We start from the raw sequence: 7838 nt of genomic DNA, 5'->3' as shown, positions 1-7838 counted from the left end.
GCTTACAATATCACATTCCCATATACATTTGCATAACATTTCGTGAGTGCTTACTGTGTGCCCGGCATGGTCCTGAGTGCTTTATGTTCACAGTCTCAGTTCCCACTGCTTCCCACCATCAACCTTCTACTCCAGTGGTGTCTCTGTCTTTCCACACAAACCGTGCACAGTGATAGTTGGGAGGAGTCTTCCTGTCACCCAAACCTTTAGAAGCTCCCTGGTTCACTAGTCTTCAAATTGTGTTCAAATTGGGATCAGGCAATGAGCCTTAGGAACTGCCTCAAAGGGTAAGCTTATGACCAAGAAAGTGGATCATACAACCCCTCCTGGTCCCCACCACCGTCCAGAAAGAATTATTGGTATCCCACTGCTTTAAAAGAAATGTTTTTATAAGCCATTAATGAAATCCAAACCAATCATTTTGCAAAAGATATGGAAGCAGGAAACAGTGCATCGATTTGCTCAGGTATCTATAGCACGGTTTTGTGAGATGAACCTACTCCAGGTATATTTGACTCCACATACTTCTTTCCAGAGTTTATGAAGGTTGTTACCTTGTCGGACAGGTAGGTCCTCCAGCTCCTTCCTGATTCATTCATACCTCCTTGAAAAATGGGGAGCGTCTGTACTTTCACCACCATTAAATCTTTCCCCCGCTTCTCAAAATGGTTCTCTTCCTTTACTCTGAACTGCACACATGTAACACTTAATTTTGTACCCTGGAGTCATTTTTCCTTTTTTGATGTGCTTTAGTTTTGCCTCCCTCCAAGGTAAGTGATAATTTGAAAGTCAGGAGAACAACTTGGACTTTTAATTAGTTCACCTAAACATTTCAATAAACATTCATTGAGTAACTGCTAGGTATCAGGCACCAGGTAGGAGCTTTGAAGAATATAAGGATGAAAAACTCCCTGCCTCCTGATGCTCAGGAGAAGAAATAGAAGAGGAACCATTGTTTTACAGTATGAGACAGAATGAAATAAGTAGAAAATAGAGGTCAAGAAAGGTGCTATGACAGTGCAAGAGGAAACGCAACTCATTGTGTCAGAAAAGATCAGTAAAGTTTCCATTTGTTTCTATCCACCATGGGGTACATTGTAGACACTTGAGGATTTTACTCTGTCTCAGTTTTGATGAATCAGTATTAAACTCTGTTAAAAAAAAAAAAATCCAGACGTGCATATGGCCAAAGGCCTGTCTTATCTCCTAAGAACAAAGCCCCAAATTATATCTCTTCTCAAGGTTACTATTACTTCTCCAGCAAAGTGCTCAGAACACAGCAGCTGCTTAACAGTCTCTAGCTAGATGCAGCTTGTGGGACTTGGTATATGCTGAGCCAACCAGTTTTTAAGAGTACTGGTCATTACCAATTTCTCAAATTGAATTCCATCAAAAAGAGTGAAGGCATATTTTTAAATGACCTTATCCTGATTTAGAGATTACTATTAGAAGACCTCAAACATTTCCCAGGGGAAAAAAAAAGCAGTTCTTTTGGCATTCGAAGGAGATGACTGTAAGAACAAATCAACATCAGATACCCATAAAGGTCAATCCCAGTTCTGTGATTCTCAACTCGTGGCCACCTTCCTCTCGATCTCCACTTCTCCCAAATTCTGTCAAGTCATTCAAATTGCACAGGTCATTTCTGTGACAGACTGGAGTCTTCTGGTCAAAAAGACATCAGTGGAAGAGCCACAAGAATTACTCAGCACCCATATTATTTCCTGGAAGTATAACTACACATTAATTATGCCAAGCCCAAATTGTCATTTTTTCACAGGTACTCTACAGCAACCAGGTGAATAATGCTTTAAAAAAATGCTATTCAGTAAGTTAACTTTAGTTGCTTGTGGGTGTGTTTGTGGCTAACATCTTTCTCAAAATGGAATACATTAGAGGAACTACATAAGGGTTTACGTGGAAGAGGCTAAGATTCAGTAACAGCTCTTGTAAATACACATTTAGTTATGTTACTAATTAATTAATGTTGGCTTCCCCACTAGAGTCTAAGCTCTATAAAGGCAGGGACACTGACCTTCTCACCACTGTGTTCCCAATGCCTTGCAAAATGCCCAGCATTTAGATGATGTTCAATGTATTTTTGATGAATGGATGAACGTGGAAGAGACTTTGGTGAAAACCTGAAGTGCTCCTTGCCCTGGAAACATATTTATTAGAGATCAGGATGAACTCACATAAGATACTAATAAAATTAGCAAAACAGGGAAACCTGAGGAAAGCATAGGTTGAGCCATATGAAGTTGCTATTTTTGAATGTCCAAAAGAGATGATAAACTAGGTGTTTCATTAATAGTTTAACACCATGTGATTGCTTTGAAAATTTCTGCACCCATTTCTCAACCATCTGAATTTATGAGACTAATCGAAATGAATTGCATTTTTGAGACATCTATGTCTTATGACTGTAATCTATAAAGATGAGTGAGAGAAACCGAGATGTTTCTGAGGGGATGTACCAGGTGTTTTTAGATGTTTGAAGTACTGCTGGGGGAAGAATCAATGAGTTCTGTATGTCCCTGATCCTAGTAAAATTGGGATCAGTAGTTGGAAGCTACAAGGAGACAGTTTTTGGCTCAATGATAAAGACTCTCAGAGCTCTTTGAGTGATAACTTCTTCATAACTGGAGGCATTCAGTAAGTCTGAGAAACCTTTGCTGGTCCTGTTAGAAAGGGGAATCTAGATGACCGTAAGAGTTCTTCCCACCTTCAGAGTTCATGACTTGGCTTCAAGGAACTCAATGAGACCTATTCACCTAGGTCCAGGTGTATTTATCTCTTAATGAATATTCCCTGTTCAATTGTTCATTATTTTGTGATATAGAAAGATATTAAAGATCACAGTATAATTTTTCCAGGACAGCGAAGTTGGGTCTACATTAAAAGTAAAAATTTGAGTACACAGGTTGAACAAGTATTGTCACAAGAATAGTACCTCAATACACTTTAAGATGTTCTTAAAAATTATGTTATCGGTGTTTTCAAAGGCTTTAGCTTAAGTACAAACTACGTGAAATAACGATAGTTTAATTTTTGTATTAATTTAAAGGAATACTGGCCAGAATTATGGGTTATAGGTTAGGGTAACACCATCCAGTATCTTACTGTGGAGGCAGGTGTAGCCATGGTAACAACCCTGAGCTAGGTCGTTCCCTGTCCAAGACCACATTCAGTTCAACAAATATTTCCTTGGCCTCTACTGTGTGCCTCGCGTTGGAGGCACAAAGGAGAATGAGACAAGGTTCCCTGCCCTCAAGGAGCTTACATCTCACCCGTCCCATGTTTTGGTTAATACTTCCTGAACCCTTACTTTGTGCCATTGAACACTTATAATATCCCAAAAAAGTTAAGTACTATTTTATTCCCATTTACAGATGCGAACTCTAAGATATGGAGAGTATAAAGAGACTGAGTGACTTGTCCATGGTCTTACAGCCAGTAAGTGACAAAGAAAGGATTTGAATCCAGGCAGTATGGTTGCAGAGTTCACAAGCTTAGCTGTTATACTATATTGCCTTCTAAGCAAAGTACAATTCTTCCTTGTGCACCATTCAAAGGAGACACACTGACCCAAGAAGGACTGCCTATGAGAAACATACTCGTACATGATATATACTCATTAGAACATGCCCACAAGGCACGTTTCTATTCATCCAATATTTAATTCAATTGGTATATATGGAAAACTACGGTATTTTAGGCACTGCACCAAGTAATTTCACAATGACCGTCTCATTCAATCTTAAGGCCTTTGTCAAACAGATATCTCCATTATAAGGATGAGAAAACGGAGAGGCAGAAGTTAAATGACTTGTGTGGGTTCACACAATTAGTGGGAAATAGTGCTGAGATTTAAACCCAAACCTCCTGATTCTGGTGTTTTCAGTAGCCTCATAAATGTTATTTTTCAAAACTGTACGTCAGTGGTTTTTAGTCTATCCACAAGGTTGTGCAACCATCACCACTAATTCCAGAACCCTTTCATCACCCTCAAGAAGAAACTCTGTACCCATTGTCAGTCATTCCCCATTCTCCCCTCCCCCCAGCCTCCGGGAACCATGAATCTATTTTCTACAAATTATGAATTTGCCCATTTTGGACCTCTCATAGACATGGAATCATATAATAAGTAGTTTTTTGTGACTGCCTTCTTTTACTTAGCACGATGTTTTCAAGGTTCATCCATGTGGTAGTATGTATCAGTACGTCATTCCTTTTTATGGCTGCATAATATCCCATTGTGTGGATATACTGTATTTTGTTTATCCACTCATCTGTTAAGGGGCATCTGGATTGTTTCCACTTTTTGACTATGATAAAAATGCTTCTATAAACATTCATGTAAACGTTTTTGTATGAATGTATGTTTTCAGTACTCTTGGGTATAGATCTAGGAGTGGGACAGCTGGGTCATATGGTTAATTCTGTTTTTGAGGAGCTTCCAAACTATTCTCCAAGTAGGTTGCACCGTTTTACATTCCCACCAGCAATAAACAAAGGCTTCAATTTCTTTACATCCTCTCCAACAAGTTATTTTCCATTTTTGATTTTTTTAACTGTCATCCTAGTGAACGTAGTGTCATCTCATTATGGTTTTGATTTGCATTTCCCTAATGACTAAAGATGTTGATCATCCCTTCATTTGCATATTGGCTACGTTATTGGAGAAACGTCTATCAAACCCTTTGCCCATTAAAAATATTCTAAAATTATTTATTGTTGAATTGTAAGAGTGCCTTACAATTTTGGATACTAGACCTTTATCAGATACATGATTTGCAAATATATTATCTCCCATTCTATAGGTTGTCTCTTTACTTTGTTAAAATTTTCCATTTTGATATTGTACAATTTATCTATATTTTGTTTGGTTGCTTGTGCTTTTGGTGTCAGACCTAAGAAACCACTGCCTAATTGAAAGTCATGAAATTTACATGTATCATTTTAAAACTGGACTTTCAGACTTTTTCTTCTCCCATAAGGGACAGATATATAATCAAAAGTTCTCTTCGTGGTTTTAAATGAGCATGAACCTCTATTTGGCATGAAAAATTGGGTTTATTTTTACCAGGTGATGGGAATGTCATACAGAGGGTGCCAAAAAAATGTATACACATTTTAAGAAGGAAAAAAACTATTGAAATTGTAATATTCAATAAATACTGATAACAAAAGATGAATACAAGTCACGTGTTTACGTTTTTGGAACCCCCAGTATTAATTGAAGATTTCACAAATTTTCTCTCATATTAATGTATTTATTACAGGGCATTAAATAAATTGTGGCTATTTACTATTATCTTAATTATTAGTATAAGAGATTTTAAATCAAGGTTCTGGATAATACATAGAAAATAATAAAAGTTTGGAACTCATGATTAAGAGAAATGTTTTCAGAGACATGTTAGCAGATGTGACAGCTAGAAATTGAGATGACCTCCTTATGCCTGCGTGAATTGGCAGTCTAAGGAACAGTCCTTTATGTCTCTCATCAAGAGTGAAGTCCTCTAAAAATAGGGGACAGAGAAAAACCTATTTCTTAACCTTGTCTCAAACTTCTTAACTATGTAAATGTACATTCAAGATTTTATGAGTCAGTTCAGAGTTGGAACGAGGATCTTGACTTGTGGTTCAGATTATGTTGTCCCACAATTATTAGGTTGGTGCAAAAGTAATTGCGGTTTAAAAGGTTAAAAATAATTGCAAACACCGCAATTTCTTTTGCACTAACCTAACACAAAATGGGATTTTCAGGGCCATTTGGCTCTCAAAGCCCACTTTTACTCCACCACAATCCATGGAGCAGCCTTGAAGGAGATTTAGGACGACCACATACGATGGAACAGTGCAGTGCTTACCTGTAAGTGGTGTTATGCCTCAAAGTCATTGTAAATGCAAAGGGTTGTTGCGATTTTCCAGCAGATGAGCAGACCCGTGTTTTGGAGCAGGGGGTCCTTTTCCTAATGTGCATAAGCTCACTGTCAGGGTCAGCAGTGCGGCAGTAATGGATATTCCCAAACTTTCCACGTGTTTGCAAGCAGTACATTCATATCCTTGGCAGTGTATCCATCAAGAATTCAAGTTCTGGGGCACCTGGGTTATTCTGGCCGCTGTCTGTTCTATGGTAGTCTCTTGCTTTGTCAACGTGGCAACAATAATACCCATACATTTTAATAAACATTCCAGTTGCCTACAGAATCCCTGATCTTTGTGTGTTTGAAATAAAAGTAATGGCATCAATGGTCCCTATAAATAATATGATTTAGAACACACTGACTTCCCAGTAGAAAAATAGGAAAAACCCACAATTCGCAGAAGAAATTCAAATGACCATGAAACATATGAAAAACTCATTTTACTAGTAGTGAAATAAATTTAAAATAAAGAGTAAGGCATCATTTTTCATTTATGAGACTGACCAAAATAAGAGGTAAGAAGAGATGACATTTATATGCTGTTGATAGAAATGGATGGGCCCAACATTTTTGGCCATAGTCAAAATTTCAAATGAATGTTCCCTTTGATTCAGACATTCCACTTCTAGGAAATTGTTTGAGTAGAAATACTCATATATAATAAGTAAGCAAAGATTTGTGTACAAGAATCTTTAACTGCAGAATCAATGGCAGCATTGCAACATTTGAAATAATCTGTATCTCCAATTATAATTTATTGGTTGAATAAATTCAAAATAGAATGTCTATTTCCCTTTTAAAATTATATGTGCATGTGTGTGCATGCGTGTATGTGCACACATGCACACACATGCATACATATATGCAGTCATAGAGAAAATGGTGTGCCGTGATTACCTCTGGGACTCAGGAATGGGGGAAAGGATGACTGACTTTTTACTTTACATATTATTGTAATGTCTTATTTTTTTAAAATTATGTGCAGCACTTTTATAATGTTTTATGGAACTCATATTCCACTTCTGAATTGGAAGCTAGACAGCAAAGTACTTCAACTATGTACTAAAAATGTTGAAAATATTTTTGTAAAGTGTTCACAGGATACCAGCTATTTTCCTTGGGGTAAAGTGGTTTTCAGCATACCTAGTATCCATGAATTAAGGTCCATTTCATCATAATCAAAAGCCAAGGAAACAATGAATGAGATTATTCTGTATAATATGGTTGATATCTACAGATTAATGACAGACTTGGGACAATGACACAAGGGTAAGTTCTGAGCCCCAAAATATAAGCTGGAGGAAGACCATGTTTTTTGTTGATAACCACAACAGAAAAGCATGTTGGGCCGCAAGGAACAAAGGCCTTTTGCAAGTCTCTGAGCAGTGCAGATTCTATTTACCACCTTCAAAGATTCAAGTCTTCATCTAAGAGGAATCCCCAGAATTTAGCTTTCCTAGGGTGCTCATGCAGTTACCAAACTTCTCAGGAATGCAAACAAACAAAAAAATTACATTTATAAAATAGCTCCTCTGTTCCTGGCACTGCTATATCCTTCCAGAAACAGAAGGACACTGCTATGGTCTGAATGTTTGTGTTCCCCCAAAGTTCTTATGTTGAAATCCTATCCCCCAAAAGATGATGGTATTTGGAAGTGGGGCCTTTGGGAGTTACTTAAGTTATGAAGGTGGAACCCTTATGAATAGGATTAGTGCTTTATAAAATAGGCCCCAGAGATGTCCCTAGCTCCTTCTGCCAAGTGAGGATACAGTGAGAAGTCTGAGACCTGGAAGATGGCTCTGACCACACTGGCCCCCTGATCTCATACTTCCAGCCTCCAGAACTGAGAAAGAGATTTCTGTTGCTTATAAGCTACCCAGTCCGTGGTATTTGTTACAGCAGCTT

Source organism: Rhinolophus hipposideros (assembly GCF_964194185.1).
Source record: "Rhinolophus hipposideros genome assembly, chromosome: 3".
In the NCBI taxonomy this organism is placed as follows: Eukaryota; Metazoa; Chordata; class Mammalia; order Chiroptera; family Rhinolophidae; genus Rhinolophus; species Rhinolophus hipposideros.
This window is presented reverse-complemented; position numbering follows the sequence as displayed.